The sequence below is a fragment of the Entelurus aequoreus genome, linkage group LG01 (assembly GCF_033978785.1).
Source record: "Entelurus aequoreus isolate RoL-2023_Sb linkage group LG01, RoL_Eaeq_v1.1, whole genome shotgun sequence".
Lineage (NCBI taxonomy): Eukaryota > Metazoa > Chordata > Actinopteri > Syngnathiformes > Syngnathidae > Entelurus > Entelurus aequoreus.
In genome coordinates this window covers 97193540-97211238 of record NC_084731.1, presented here as the reverse complement: position 1 = coordinate 97211238, position 17699 = coordinate 97193540, and positions in this window count along the sequence as shown.

The following is a 17699-nucleotide window of genomic DNA, read 5'->3' as shown; positions in this document are numbered from 1 at the left end:
TATTTTGTTTCTATCTGCATTTTAGCCTGACACTATCACATTAGCTCTGTAGCTAAGTTAGCTTCTATTTTTTTAGCTTCACCAAGCTGACAATTATTAACCGTGTATTTACATGTTCATGGTTTAATAGTATTGTTGATCTTCTGTCTATCCTTCCAGTCAGGGTTTTTTTAAATTTTGTTTCTATCTGCATTTTAGCCTGATACTATCACATTAGCTCTGTAGCTAAGTTAGCTTCTATTTTTTTTTAGCTTCGCCAAGCTGAAAATTATTAACCGTGTATTTACATGTTCATGGTTCAATAGTATTGTTGATCTTCTGTCTATCCTTCCAGTCAGGGTTTTTTTTAATTTTGTTTCTATCTGCATTTTAGCCTGATATTATCACGTTAGCTCTGTAGCTAAGTTAGCTTCTATTTTTTTAGCTTCACCAAGCTGAAAATTATTAACCGTGTATTTACATGTTCATGGTTTAATAATATTGTTGATCTTCTGTCTATCCTTCCAGTCAGGGTTTTTTTAAATTTTGTTTCTATCTGCATTTTAGCCTGATGCTATCACGTTAGCTCTGTAGCTAAGTTAGCTTCTATTTTTTTTAGCTTCGCCAAGCTGAAAATTATTAACCGTGTATTTACATGTTCATGGTTTAATAGTATTGTTGATCTTCTGTCTATCCTTCCAGTCAGGGTTTTTTTTAATTTTGTTTCTATCTGCATTTTAGCCTGACACTATCACATTAGCTCTGTAGCTAAGTTAGCTTCTATTTTTTTAGCTTCACCAAGCTGAAAATTATTAACCGTGTATTTACATGTTCATGGTTTAATAGTATTGTTGATCTTCTGTCTATCCTTCCAGTCAGGGTTTTTTAAAATTGTGTTTCTATCTGCATTTTAGCCTGATACTATCACATTAGCTCTGTAGCTAAGTTAGCTTCTATTTTTTTTAGCTTCGCCAATCTGAAAATTATTAACCGTGTATTTACATGTTCATGGTTTAATAGTATTGTTGATCTTCTGTCTATCCTTCCAGTCAGGGTTTTTTTTAATTTTGTTTCTATCTGCATTTTAGCCTGATATTATCACGTTAGCTCTGTAGCTAAGTTAGCTTCGCCAAGCTGAAAATTATTAACCGTGTATTTACATGTTCATGGTTTAATAGTATTGTTGATCTTCTGTCTATCCTTCCAGTCAGGGTTTTTTTAAATTTTGTTTCTATCTGCATTTTAGCCTGATGCTATCACGTTAGCTCTGTAGCTAAGTTAGCTTCTATTTTTTTTAGCTTCGCCAAGCTGAAAATTATTAACCGTGTATTTACATGTTCATGGTTTAATAGTATTGTTGATCTTCTGTCTATCCTTCCAGTCAGGGTTTTTTTTAATGTTGTTTCTATCTGCATTTTAGCCTGATATTATCATGTTAGCTCTGTAGCTAAGTTAGCTTCTATTTTTTTTAGCTTCGCCAAGCTGAAAATTATTAACCGTGTATTTACATGTTCATGGTTTAATAGTATTGTTGATCTTCTGTCTATCCTTCCAGTCAGGGTTTTTTTAAATTTTGTTTCTATCTGCATTTTAGCCTGATGCTATCACGTTAGCTCTGTAGCTAAAGTGTTTCGCCGATGTATTGTCGTGGAGATAAAAGTCACTGTGAATGTCCATTTCGCGTTCTCGACTCTCATTTTCAAGAGGATATAGTATCCGAGGTGGTTTAAAATACAAATCCGTGATCCACAATAGAAAAAGGAGAGAGTGTGGAATCCAATGAGCCAGCTTGTACCTAAGTTACGGTCAGAGCGAAAAAAGATATGTCTTGCACTGCATTCTAGCACTCTAACGTTCCTCATCCACGAATCTTTCATCCTGGCTCAAATTAATGGGGTAATCGTCGCTTTCTCGGTCCGAATGTCTCTCGCTCCATTGTAAACAACGGGGAATTGTGAGGAATCCTTCGTCTTGTGACGTCACGCTACTTCCGGTAGGGGCAAGGGTTGTTTTTATCAGTTACCAAAAGTTGCGATCTTTATCGTCGTTGTTCTATACTAAATCCTTTCAGCAAAAATATGGCAATATCGCAAAATGATCAAGTGTGACACAGAATGGATCTGCTATTCCCGTTTAAATAAATAAAAATGTAATTTCAGTAGGCCTTTAAATAAAATAGTGAACATACAAGACAACTTGTCTTTCAGTAGTAAGTAAACAAACAGAGGCTCCTAATTTTGTCTGCTGACGTATGCATTAACATATTGTGTCATTTTCCATTCTATTATTTTGTCAAAATTATTAAGGACAAGTGGTAGAAAATTGATTATTAATCTACTTGTTCATTTACTGTTAATGTCTGCTTACTTTCTCTTTTAACATCTACACTTCTGTTTAAATGTAATAATCACTTATTATTTTGTTGTTTGGATGCTTTACATTAGTTTTGGAAGATACACTGTAAAAAAAAAAAAAATCCTATTTTTATGGTTAATTTACTCTAAATTGTTACTGTAATTTTTCTATTTTTTTAAAATAGTTTATAAAACTGTAGAATTGAAGACATTATCTGTAAATAAACAATCCGCCTGTTATTTTAAGTAATATGCTAGTAATGACAAACTATGTATATTTCAATTTTTTTTACAGAAAAAAAACAAATTAATAATACATAGCATTTTCTGTTTTCTTAAATTACTTTCAAATTCATGTAAAATTACAGTAATTATCTTTCATTAAATATGTAGCTTGTTATATAAAAGTCTATGTCCATACCAACAATGTAGAATAAAAGTATTTTTCTGCAGAACTGTTTCCATCGTCACTTTATTTTATTATTATTATTTATTTTAGGTGGTTGATCTAAACAATTCAGAAAAAATCTGTAAAATAATGGTATTTTTCTGTGGAACTGCCAGCATTGTCACTTCATTAAAGGTGTTTGATCGTAATAATTTGGAAAAACTCTGTAGAATAAAGGTATTTTTCTGCAGAGTTTGCATCGTCACTTTATTAAAGGTGGTTGATCTTAATAATTTAGTAAAAACCTGTAAAATTACGATACTTTTCCGCAAAACGTTTCATGAAAATGTCTGTAAATATAATGTTTTTGATCATTATTTGGTTTACAATGTTTTACTTTAATTTTATGGTTTTCGTTTGGCAGCCATAGCTGCCAGTAGATGACTTGTTTTTTACAGAATTTTTTTTTACAGAGTACCACACATTTGGGTATCAATCTGATACCAAGTAGTTACAGGATCATTGTGGAGGTTTTCCTCCTTCCGGGTTCCATGGACCACCAAGAATTGTCATGACGGCGAGCAGTTTCGTGACTTTGTTTTATTATTTCAATAAACCTCAGTCTCTCGTCGGGTCGCATTTCAGCTCCGCCTCCGACTGCTCGCTCTGCCGTTTGCTTTTCAGCTCCACGTCATCTTATTCTCGCTCTCTGTCGCTTCCGCTCTGCATCGACTGGTTTTCCAACTCCTTCTGTCCCGTCCTCCTCTGCTGCTGCCCTTTTACATACTGACAGGTGATTATAGAATTGCGCCCAGGTGGGCGATCCACGCACCTGACGTCCATTTCGGAGTCGGCCCCGGCGTGCCCCGCCTAGCTGCAGGTCCGCTGGCCATGCCTCTTCACAATCATACATTGGTCATATTCAAAGTCCTCATGTGTCCAAGGACACATTTCCTGAGTTTATAAAGATAAAATTGGGGGGTGAGGGGTTAGGTTTGGTTGATATCAGCACTTCAGTCATCAACAATTACATCATCTGAGAAATGGACATTGAAACAGTGTAGGTGTGACTTAGTAGGATATGTACAGCGAGCAGTGAACATAGTGAGCTCAGAAAGCATAAGACCAAGTATATACATTTGATTATTTACATTTGATTATTTACAATCCGGGGAGGTGGGATGTGGAGGGGGTAGAGTGTTAGTCTAGGGTTGAAGTTGCCTGGAGGTGTTGTTTTAGTGCGGTTTTGAAGGAGGATAGAGATGCACTTTCTTTTACACCTGTTGGGAGTGCATTCCATATTGGTGTGGCAAAAAAGGAGAATCAGTTAAAGGCCTACTGAAATGAATTTTTTTTATTTAAACGGGGATAGCAGATCTATTCTATGTGTCATACTTGATCATTTCGCGATATTGCCATATTTTTGCTGAAAGGATTTAGTATAGAACAACGACGATAAAGATTGCAACTTTTGGTATCTGATAAAAAAAAGGCTTGCACCTACCGGAAGTAGCGTGACGTAGTCAGTTGAACATATACGCAAAGTTCCCTATTGTTTACAATGATGGCCGCATGAAGTGAGAGAGATTCGGACCAAGAAAGCGACAATTTCCCCATTAATTTGAGCGAGGATGAAAGATTTGTGGATGAGTAAAGTGCAAGTGAAGGACTAGTGGGGAGTTGAAGCTATTCAGATAGGGAAGATGCTGTGAGAGCCGGGGGTGACCTGATATTCAGCTGGGAATGACTACAACAGTAAATAAACACAAGACATATATATACTCTATTAGCCACAACACAACCAGGCTTATATTTAATATGCCACAAATTAATCCTGCATAAAAACACCTGCGTGTTTGTTATGCTAGCTCCTAGCTCCTCTGCTAGCTCCTAGCTCCATAGAACACGCCAATACAATTCAAACACCTGATCAACACACACAATCACTCAGCCCAAAAGACCGTTTACCTAACCCAAGGTTCATAAAGCTTATATATTTTTAAAAAGTTACGTACGTGACGCGCACATACGGTCAAGTTATCGAATGTTTAGCAGCCAAGGCTGCATACTCACGGTACCTGATATTCAGCTGGGAATGACTACAACAGTAAATAAACACAAGACATATATATACTCTATTAGCCACAACACAACCAGGCTTATATTTAATATGCCACAAATTAATCCTGCATAATAACACCTGCGTGTTTGTTATGCTAGCTCCTAGCTCCTCTGCTAGCTCCTAGCTCCATAGAACACGCCAATACAATTCAAACACCTGATCAACACACACAATCACTCAGCCCAAAAGACCGTTCACCTAACCCAAGGTTCATAAAGCTTATATATTTTTAAAAAGTTACGTACGTGACGCGCACGTACGGTACGGTACGTGTTATGCTAGCTCCTAGCTCCTCTGCTAGCTCCTAGCTCCATAGAACACGCCAATACAATTCAAACACATGATCAACACACACAATCACTGAGCCCAAAAGACCGTTCACCTAACCCAAGGTTCATAAAGCTTATATATTTTAAAAAAGTTACGTACATACGCAAAAAAAAGCCAAAGCTGCATACTCACAGTAGCACGTCTGCGTCTTTGTCATCCAAATCAAAGTAATCCTGGTAAGAGTCTGTGTTGTCCCAGTTCTCTACAGGCGTCTGTGTATCCAAATCAAAAGTCCTCCTGGTTAGAGTCTCTGTTATCCGAGTTCTTCCATCTTGACTGCATCTTTCGGGAATGTAAACAAAGAAGCGCCGGCTGTGTACTGTTGTGGCTGACTACGTTCGAAAAATACGTCCATTTCGCACCGACAACTTTCTTCTTTGCTTGCTCGGCTTCCTTCTCTATAATGCAATGAACATGATTGAAACAGATTCACGAACACAGATGTCCAGAATACTGTGGAATTATGAAATGAAAACAGAGCTTTTTCGTATCGGCTTCAATGTGGAAGGCATACCCGTGTTCGCTGGGCTACGTCACACGCATACGTCATCCTCAGAGGCGTTTCGAACCGGAAGTTTAGCGGCAAATTTAAAATGTCACTTTATAAGTTAACCCGGCCGTATTGGCATGTGTTATAATGTTAAGATTTCATCATTGATATATAAACTATCAGACTGCGTGGTCGGTAGTAGTGGGTTTCAGTAGGCCTTTAAGACCTTTGTTAGATCGGAATCTGGGTTTAACGTGGTTTGTGGAGCTCCCCCTGGTGTTGTAGTTATGGCGGTCATTTACATTATGGAAGTAGTTTGATATGTACTTCAGTATCAGGGAGGTGTAGCGGATTTTATAGACTAGGCTCAGTGCAAGTTGTTTAACTCTTGCACTGCAAATGTAAATGGATGTCGTAAAATCTCTTGAAAATGAGTACTCTCACTCGTTGTATTAAATGCACAACCATCACATGTCACACCAGATGTCTTTTAACATATAACTGGTTGATTTGCAGGATATTGAATGCGAGTGTGAATGTTGTCTGTCTATCTGTGTCGGCCCTGTGATGAGGTGGCGACTTGTTCAGGGTGTACCCCGCCTACCGCCCGAATGCAGCTGAGATAGGCTCCAGTCTACAATCAAATGGGCATAACATTGCAGGGAATGCCCTGTGGGACGGGATACGTTCCTAGGGATTCGAATAAAGAACCAACTCTTTTTCTTTACTATAGTGGCCTCGATAACGGGAACCTGTTCTCAAAAAGGGATTTGAGTCCATGGAATCGGTTCTTTTCTTATCGAACAACCGGGAGAACCGGTTTCGAACATCATCCCTAGTAGTGAGTCAAGGCAGGTGGCCAAACACGTATGGCAATATAGTGTATGTTAAAAAGAATGAGGGGAACAAAATAATCTAGTTCAAACTCTGATTGATTACGGGATGATACTAAAACTCATTGGCGTTGTTAGGCCTATTTTAGGGGGGCTCAAGCCCCCCTAAAATATTCTTAAGCCCCCCTAAATAATTTGGTGTTATATATATATATATATATATATATATATATATATATATATATATATATATATATATATATATATATATATATATATATATATATATATATATATATATTTTTTTTTTTACAAATACATGCCGACATATTCATTATAAAGTGGCCCGAATATGAGTTTAAATAAATAATCATATAACCTGTTATTATTCACTCAGTTTCCCCTCACTTCATAGCGTAAGGTAGAGAGCCCCTTAGTGCGTCAGTATCCAATCCATTCCACTTGTTCATATAGAAAATGCCCACATCACTCAAATTCCAGTCCGCATTTTCTCTGCGACCTTTCTTGCGGTCCTGCAGGTGCACGAAGCACATTATATTCCTTTACAATGAGTGAAGCTGCACGAAACCTTGTGTTTGCAATTGTAAATAATTTAGTTTTTACGTTTTGTGTTTCTTGTAGAATCTATATCAAGTAATATACATTAGCCTATTGTTAAAATAATGAAAAAAACATCATTAAATATATTTGTTTTATTGTATTGTTACATTAATAGCTGTTGTATTACTATAGGATGGCTTGTTAAACATTTCATAGTATTTTCAGAGGGAGGAAAAACCAAGACATTTAATATAAAATGTAAAATGAATAAATACATAAAAAGAAAAAGAAAAAAAATGATTAAAAGCCATCGTCCCGGGGACCATTTAATTTCGTCTTGTGCATTTAAAAAAAATAAAAAAAATAATAATGAATAATTTCTAAGTCTTTGTTAGCCGTTTGTGAAGTTTTGTGCTCGTGCGTAACGTTCGCTCGCATCATGTGCATCTCCTGGGGGCTAAGCCCCCCTGTACTTAAAAGCTAGTGACGCCCCTGCTAAAACTTTATCTCAAATTGGAATAAGGAGGAAAACAAAAGGATGAAGAGACATGACAGCATAAACTAAAAAAAATGGATCAAAATAATCCCACTGCCTTTTCCAGATTATTTCCGTCCAAATCGCCTTGAAACAATAAGAAAGGCAATTGTCACTTGGAAGGTACAATTCCCCTGATCTCCCTTCCTGCCGAGAACTGCATTGTTCCAGCAAGTATAAATAGATATCAAGAACAAGGAAGTTGGGGAAAACTTTTTTTTTCTCTTTAAAGCCAATCCACTCTTTAAAACCATCTTAGTCCGTGGAGTCCAAAACCGTGAGCCGGGGAATAAACTTCCACTAATGCCGGTCCATGTTTTTCCTTCAATCGGGCCTTCAGTGGCAGTAGAAAGGGATGCTGTCTTGGCTGCCATGACGCCGTATAGACAGACAGTATGGCACTAGAAAGAGACATGTCACAAACCATATGCTTGCTTCAACACAATGGCTGCCGCATCGGTGTGCCCTATCCTCAAGACGGCAGATACAAACACACACACACACACACACACACATTCCATGCAAATATACACATTGCATCCGGAACAAGAAATATGTCTGTAATGAAGGTGCAGGTTTGTGCCACTCGCCGCCAATGTCACTCTTTCTACTTTCGCGTACGTTTCCTGGCTTGCCAACCATCTTTCTTCGCCTGCTCGTCTCTCGGCGCTTACCTCACCAACCCCACTCCCGGCTCCCCCCCCACCGTCCCTCCCTCACTCTTCTTCTGTTTCTGTGCCATGCATTGGAGAAAAAAAGGACGTGTGTGTGTGACAGACCACGAGGCTCCTCGCCATCCCTGGGCACCGCCATGTGATTGTGTGTGAATGTTTTTGTATGTGTCAGCAGAACAGATGGGCGCAGCTGTCAGCCTTGCACTTCCTGTGGTCCCCTTGTAGTCCTTTTGGTGACCTGGAAGTATTTCTCAACACCGTGGCGGAAGTCTGGAGTAGACATGCACGCACACATGCAAAGGATGTACCTTGTGTGCAAATCATCAGGGACCAAAACAAAACAAAAAACATGCATCTTAACTCCACATACAAGTATTTGGCCACCTGTCTTGACTCAGTCTCCGTTCTAATTCATCCCAAAGGTATTCTGTTGGGTTCAGGTCAGGACTCTGTGCAGGCCAGTCAAGTCCATCCACACCAGACTGTGTAATCCATGCCTTTATGGCCCGATCCAACTGGCCGCCCAGGGGCCAAGTTTGTCTTGGGATTGACACCATACTGGTCACCAAAATCAGTTTAAAACTTTGGAGACAAACATTTTGGCAGCAAATTCCTAAAAACCATTGAGTGCTCTTGTTGTATACAGGAACTTGGATCACTGTTAGCATATTGGCAGATCCTTGCATTGATATTTGAATGTTGCGAGCAAACAGAACACTGGGGTCCAAACTTGTGATTTACATACACCTTGACCCACATATAAACTTGAAGTGCCATCCCATTCCAAAACCCATAGGGTTCAATATGATGTCGGTCCACCTTTTGCAGCTATTACAGCTTCAACTCTTCTGGGAAGGCTGTCCACAAGGTTGCGGAGTGTGTTTATAGGAATTTTTGACCATTCTATCCAAAAGCGCATTGGTGAGGCTACGCACTGATGTTGGTAGAGAAGGCCTGGCTCTCAGTCTCCGTTCTAATTCATCCCAAAGGTGTTCTAGTGGTTTCAGGTCAGGACTCTGTGCAGGCCGGTCAAGTTCATCCTGCTCTTCACTGGCTGCCTGTGTCTTTTAGAGTCCATTTTAAAATGATCTTACTCGTTTTTAAATCCTTACATCAGGGGTCACCAACCTTTTTGAAACCAAGAGCTACTTCTTGGGTAGTGATTAATGCGAAGGGCTACCAGTTTGATACACACTTAAATAAATTGCCAGAAATAGCCAATTTGCTCAATTTACCTTTAACTCTATGTTATTATTAATAATTAATGATATTTATCTTTGTGGAAACACTGATCATCTTAATGATTTCTCACAATAAATATATATAGAAACAGATAAATATCAATATGCAACACTTTATTTTTATTTTTTCTCTGTTTTAAATTGAACATTTTCAAATGATTACTTCTAAGACAGTCTTGTGAAATCACAATATCCCATTTTAACTAGCTAGCCACTAGCATTTTTTTAACAAATCATGAATTACTTTGCACCATGTTTGTACAAATAATAACTCATTTAAAATACAAAAGTCAACTCTCAAATGTTTTAATAAATCATGTCACACTTTGAACTGGACACCAAATCTGTTATCTGTTTCTTTGTCAGTTAGTTAAGACCAAGTCTTTACAATATTTTCTTGGATTTTCAAATTCTATTTGAGTTTTGTCTCTCTTAGAATCAAAAATGTCGAGCAAAGCGAGACCAGCTTGCTAGTAAATAAATACAATTTAAAAAATAGAGGCAGCTCACTGGTAAGTGCTGCTATTTGAGCTATTTTTAGAACAGGCCAGCGGGCCACTCATCTGGTCCTTACGGGCTACCTGGTGCCCGCGGGCACCGCCTTGGTGACCCCTGCCTTACATGGTCTTGCCCCACCGTACCTCTCTGAGTTGCTCCACCTCTAGGCCCCCACCCGGTCCCTCAGGTCAGCTGATCAACTGATCCTGGAGGTTCCCAAAACAAAGCACAAGCTCAGAGGGGACATAGCCTTCTCTGTTGCGGGTCCCAAACTCTGGAAGGATCTCCCTCTCCATGTGAGACAGGCCCCTTCTTTGGCTATTTTTAAGACCCTTCTTAAAACCCATGTTTATTCACTGGCTTTTAACCCAACATGACACTTTAAACTGTTTTTAGCTTTTAACTTTTTTATCTGTTTTTAACTTTTAAACTGTTTTTTATCTAACAAATTGTTCTTAGGGTAATTTATATTTGCTTTTTCAATGTGTATTTTTATTTCTGTTTTAAATGTTATTTTTTAGTCTGTCCTTTGCCTCTATTTCTTTGTGGTGTACAGCCCTTTGTTTTTCAACGGTGCTTGTTTTTAAAGGGCTTTATAAATAAAGTTAGTATGGTATGGTATGGTATCCACACCAGACTCCGTCATCCATGGGTTTATGGACCTTGCTTTGTGCACTGGTGCACAGTCATGTTGGAAGAGGAAGGGGCCCACTCCAAACTGTTCCCACAAGGTTGGGAGGCATGGAATTGTCCAAAATGTTTTGGTATCCTGGAGCATTCAAAGTTCCTTTTACTGGAACTAAGGGGCCATGTCCAACTCCTGAAAAACAACCCCACCCCATAATTCTTCCTCCACCAAATTTCACACTCGGCACAATGCTGTCATGATCTGTGGTCTGGATCATGTTTTTTGTTATTTTCTGTTTAAGACTCCAAAGTTCCTGTTTGCGCTCCCTTGTTTGTTTTAGTTTCCATGACACCTGTCTCAGGTGTTTGACTCACGCACCTGCTCCAATCAGAGACTATTATTTAAGCCTGTTTTGCCAGTTAGTCGTCCTGGCGACATTGCTCTGTTTTGACTTTTCTAGCCATAGTTCATGCTGTTCGATTCATGCCGCGTCCAGTAAGTCTTTTTGTTTCATGTCCATAGTTCTTGCTATTTGTTTCAAGCCACAGTTCAGTGAGTTTTTTCGTGTTTTTAGTTTCATGGTTCATGTCCATAGTTTATGCTAATGTAATAGTGTGATGTTGTTGCGCTATATTATGAACTAGACAGGGTGTTATATTTTATTTTGAAGTATCGCTTTTATTTTGAAACACCGGATGTCCGGTGCGGGAAGTTTCTTTGCTGTTTTTTCGATTGCTTTACTTCCTCTTCCTTCGGACTTTTGAATGAGAAGGTAATAGTTCTTCACTGCTCCGTGTTTCTTCATATTGTAAATATTCTTCCTAAACGTTTCTAGATACTTTAAAAGTTAACCCAACAATGTTGTGTGTACAAGTGATGTGTTGTTTTGAGTAATTTTTTTTGCACAATTTCATTTATTTAGAAGTAGAGCGTCGACTGTGTGAATTGTTTGGTAGTATTTACACGTGGTATTTACATCACACAGGAGCAGATATCACTCCGCCAGAAAGTTGAGACCTGTGTGTGTGTGTGTTTCATGTTTCCAACACAGGTTGCCAATAAATACTGAACCGACGGCATGGTGAAGTGTCTTTTATTTAATTTTTTGTAGTACTTTTGAGTTTGAATAATTAAATAATGTTCCTACCTTCAAGCCTTGTCCAGTATAGTCCGATTGCATCCCGGGAGAACAATCCTCGCAGTAAGCTGCGAAAAAACCCTCGTCTTGACAAATGCCGTCCGAAATGTACCGTTTCTTCTGGCAACCTCCAAACCCAGACTCGTCTATCAGATTGCCAGATGGAAACACGTTATTCATCACTCCAGAGAACAAATCTCCACTGCTCTAGAGTCCAGTGGCGACGTGCTTTACACCAGTGGTCCCCAACCACCGATTGGTACCGGGCCGCACAAGAATTTTTTTTAATTTTTAAATTTTTTTTTTTTTTTTTTTTTATTTATTTTTTTTTTTTTTTATGAAATCAACATAAAAAACACATTATATACATTATATATCAATATAGATCAATACAGCCTGCAGGGATACAGTCCGTAAGCACACATGATTGTATTTATTTATGTAAAAAAAATTTAAAAAAATAAAAAAAAAATAAAAAAAAATTAAATACACCCCCCCTCCCCCCCACCGGTCCGTGGGACAAATTTTCAAGCGTTGACCGGTCCGCAGCTACAAAAAGGTTGGGGACCACTGCTTTACACCACTGCATCCCACGCTTTGCATTGGACTTGGTGACGTATGGCTTAGATGCAGCTGCTCGGCCATGGAAACCCATCCCATGAGGCTCTCTGCGTACTGTACGTGGGCTAATTGGAAGATCACATGAAGTTTGGAGCTCCGTAGCAACTGACTGTGCAGAAAGTCTGGGACCTCTTTGCACTATGCGCTGACCCCTCTCTGTCAGTTTATGTGGCCTACCACTTGGTGGCTGAGTTGCTGTTGTTCCCAAACTTGTCCATTTTCTTATAATAAAGCCGAAAGTTGACTTTGGAATATTTAGGAGCGAGGGAATGTCACGACTGGATTTGTTGAAATCACTGAGCTCCTGAGAGCGGCCCATTCTTTCACAAATGTCTGTAGAAACAGTCTCCATGCCTAAGTGCTTGATTTTATACACCTGTGGCCGGGCCAAGTGATTAGAACACCTGATTCTGATCATTTGGATGGGTGGCCAACTTTTGGCAATAAAGTGTATGTCTTACCTCCGACCTTACCCCAGCGTTACCCCTGCAAACTGGTTATTGAAGTCAACGCAGTATCCTTAGAATCTGTTTGTCTGCACCTTTATTATCATTTAGCAGTGTTATTTGTAACCCTATGAATAAAAGAGGAACGCTAAATGAATAACGAGCGTTATGAATAAAAACAAAGAGGTGACACGGCCAATTCGAGTGCGACTCCGAGGTGGCGTGTGGAGGACCACTCCAGAGGCCTTGTTGGCTATCAAAGCCTGAAGCTCGCCTGAAGGCACAGCCCGTCTCCAGGAACCCTTGGCTCGGTTGCGTCTGAATAAAAGATGGAAAGGCAGGCTAGGCAGTGTGTAAAACCAGCAGTTCTGAAAACAACTACAAATAAACGGAATACAATGATTTGCAAATCCTTTTCAACCCATATTCAGTTGAATGCACTACAAAGACAAGATGTTTGATGTTCAAACTCATAAACTTTATTTATTTTTTGGCAAAAAATAATTAACTTAGAATTTCATGGCTGCAACACGTGCCAAAGTAGTTGGGAATGGGCATGTTCACCACTGTGTTACATGGCCTTTCCTTGTAACAACACTCAGTAAAGGTTTGGGAACTGAGGAGACACATTTTTGAAGCTTCTCAGGTGGAATTCTTTCCCATTCTTGCTTGATGTACAGCTTAAGTTGTTCAACAGTCCGGGGGTCTCCCTTGTGCTATTTTAGGCTTCATAATGCGCCACACATTTTCAATGGGAGACAGGTCTGGACTACAGGCAGGCCAGTCTAGTACCCGCACTTTTTTACTGTGAAGCCACGTTGATGTCTTGCTGAAATAAGCAGGGGCGTCCATGGTAACGTTGCTTGGATGGCAACATATGTTGCTCCAAAAGCTGTATGTACCTTTCAGCATTAATGGCGCCTTCACAGATGTGTAAGTTACCCATGTCTTGGGCACTAATACACCCCCATACCATCACACATGCTGGCTTTTACACTTTGCGCCTATAACAATCCGGATGGTTCTTTTCCTCTTTGGTCCGGAGGACACGACGTCCACAGTTTCCAAAAACAAAATTTGAAATGTGGACTCGTCAGACCACAGAACACTTTTCCACTTTGTATCAGTCCATCTTAGATGAGCTCAGGCCCAGCGAAGCCGACGGCGTTTCTGGGTGTTGTTGATAAACGGTTTCCGCCTTACATAGGAGAGTTTTAACTTGCACTTACAGATGTAGCGCCCAACTGTAGTTACTGACAGTGGGTTTCTGAAGTGTTCCTGAGCCCATGTGGTAATATCCTTTACACACTGATGCCGCTTGTTGATGCAGTACAGCCTGAGGGATGGAAGGTCACGGGCTTAGCTGCTTACGTGCAGTGATTTCTCCAGATTCTCTGAACCCTTTGACGATATTACGGAGCGTAGATGGTGAAATCCCTAAATTCCTTGCAATAGCTGCTTGAGAAAGGTTTTTCTTAAACTGTTCAACAATTTGCTCAGGCATTTGTTGACAAAGTGGTGACCCTCGCCCCATCCTTGTTTGTGAATGACTGAGCATTTCATGGAATCTACTTTTATACCCAATCATGGCACCCACCTGTTCCCAATTAGCCTGCACACCTGTGGGATGTTCCAAATAAGTGTTTGATGAGCATTCCTCAACTTTATCAGTATTTATTGCCACCTTTCCCAACTTCTTTGTCACGTGTTGCTGCCATCAAATTCTAAAGTTAATGATTATTTGCAACAAAAAAAAAAAGTTTATCAGTTTGGACATCAAATATGTTGTCTTTGTAGCATATTCAACTGAATATGGGTTGAAAATGATTTGCAAATCATTGTATTCCGTTTATATTTACATCTAACACAATTTCCCAACTCATATGGAAACAGGGTTTGTATATAATAACTGACACCAGGGCAAAAGGATCAATCAATGTCAATCAATGTTTATTTATACAGCCCTAAATCAGAAGTGTCTCAAAGGGCTGCACAAGCTACAACGACATCCTCGGTTCAGAGCCCACATAAGGGCAAGGAAAAACTCACAACCCAGTGGGACGTCGATGTGAATGACTATGAGAAAACTTGGAGAGGACCGCAGATGTGGGTAACCCCCCCCCCCACCCCCCCCTCTAGGGGATACCGGATGCAATGGTTGTCGAGTGGGTCTAGCATAATATTGTGAAAGTCCAGTCCATAGTGGATCTAACATAATAGTGAGAGTCCAGTCCATAGTGGACTGGACTCTCACTATTTTGTTAGATCCACTATGGACTGGACTCTCACTATTATGTTAATAGTGAGAGTCCAGTCCATAATGGATCCAACATAATATTGTGAAAGTCCAGTCCATAGTGGATCTAACATAATAGTGAGAGTCCAGTCCATAGTGGATCTAACATTATAGTGAGAGTCCAGTCCATAGTGGATCTAACATAGTGTGAGAGTCCAGTCCATAGTGGATCTAACATAGTGTGAGAGTCCAGTCCATAGTGGATCTAACATAGTGTGAGAGTCCAGTCCATAGTGGATCTAACATAATAGTGAGAGTCCAGTCCATAGTGGATCTAACATAATATTGTGAGAATCCAGTCCATAGTGGCTCTAACATAATATTGTGAAAGTCCGGTCCATAGTGGATCTAACATAATAGTGAGAGTCCAGTCCATAGTGGATCCAACATAATATTGAGAGTCCAGTCCATAGTGGATCCAACATAATATTGAGAGTCCAGTCCATAGTAGATCTAACATAATATTGTGAGAGTCCAGTCCATAGTGGATCTAACAAAATAGTGAGAGTCCAGTCCATAGTGGATCTAACATAATAGTGTGAGAGTCCAGTCCATAGTGGAACTAACATAATAGTGAGAGTCCAGTCCATAGTGGATCTAACATAATAGTGAGAGTCCAGTCCATAGTGGATCTAACAAAATAGTGAGAGTCCAGTCCATAGTGGATCTAACATAATATTGTGAGAGTCCAGTCCATAGTGGATCTAACAAAATAGTGAGAGTCCAGTCCATAGTGGATCTAACATAATAGTGAGAGTCCAGTCTATAGTGGATCTAACATAATAGTGAGAGTCCAGTCCATAGTGGGGCCAGCAGGAGACCATCCCGAGCGGAGACGGGTCAGCAGCGCAGAGATGTCCCCAACCGAAGTACAGGCGAGCGGTCCACCCCCGGGTCGCGACTCTGGACAGCCAGCACTTCATCCATGGCCCCCGGACCTGTGCCGCGCCCCTCCACAAGGGAGAGGGGGGCAGAGGAGAAAAGAAAAGAAACGGCAGATCACAACTGGTCTAAAAAGGGGGTCTATTTAAAGGCTAGAGTATACAAATGAGTTTTAAGACGGGACTTTAAAGGATATAGGAATTGAAGGCACATGTGTTCTTAAGTGCTCCAAATTGTGTTACTCCACACATTATCACATTGCACAATGTTTGTAGTGAAAGAGATTTCGGTTATCTCAACCTCTCAGTGTGAGTTAATTGCATAGAAGTGCTTTATATGTATGCCAATCATTCACACAGGCGGTGGATTATCAGCACACGCTGCCAAGGTTGTGTTCCCCTGATCCTAGCCCGCCATGCTCGCGTGCGTGCCATCTTTGTGATCATTGTAACTTACCAGTCCTCTCCCTCTCCTCCACTTTGTGTACACGTCTCTCATTCTCGGCCGTCCTTTAGACCATCGCATCTCACGCACGTCCAGGCGAACCGGCTAAAGAATTGAACAGTAGCGAAGGGAGTGTGAATGCTAAGTGATCTCAGAGAGCGGGTTAGGTTATCTGGCAACCCACCCACAGCTGTGCTAATATTTGACCTAAAGATTTCACGGCAACAGACATCCACGCACAAATATACACACGGATGCAAGCACGGCCAGTTTAGTTGCAGATAGACAATTCTCCTGGCGTGACCGAACAGCTTTGGGTCTGGTTAGAAGGGAGGGAGTGTGACGTGTAGGAAAGTAAGGCCTACAAGAGCTTCACCTAAATCAGAATCAGAATCACAATAGTTTTATTGCCATTGTTTGAGAACGGGTTCACAAACTAGGAATTTTTCTTGGTGCAAACGTGCGACATAAAACACATATAACACATATTTGGTATAAAAAGAGCTGTGACTGAGCTATCAGATAGACTTAGAAGGGATTCAAGGAATTCAAGGAGCTGCTGTTAGGAGTTCTTGTTCATTTGCCTGATGGCCGAGGGGAAAAAACTGTTCAGGTGGCGGGAGGTGTGGGTCTGGATGGAGCGTAGTCTCCTGCCTGAGGGGAGAGGGGAGAATAGTGTGTGTCCAGGGTGAGAAGAGTCAGCTGTGATCCGACCCACACACCTCCTGGTCCTGGAGGAGAACAAGTCCTGGAGGGATGGGAGCTTGCAGCCAATCACCTTCTCCGCAGCACGTACGATGCGTTGCAGTCTATTCTTATCCTGGACTGTGGCGCCGGGGAACCACACTGTGATGGAAGAGGTCAGGATGGACTCTATGATGGCTGAGTAAAACTGCACCAGCATCTCGGTCGGCACCTTAAGTTTCCTCAGCTGCCGCAGGAAGTACATCCTCTGCTGGGCCTTCTTGATGAGGGAGCTGATGGTCGGCTCCCACTTGAGGTCCTGGGTGATGGTGGTGCCCAAGAAACGGAAGGAGTCCACAATGGGGACGGGGGTGGGAGAGTCAATCAGGGTGAGGGGGGATGGTGGGGCTGTGACTTTCCTGAAGTCCATGATCATCTCCACGGTTTTCTGGGCGTTCAGCTCCAGGTTATTGAGGCTGCACCAGGACGTCAGCCGGTCTACCTCTCTCCTGTAGGCGGACTCATCGCCATTCGAGATGAGCCCGATGAGGGTGG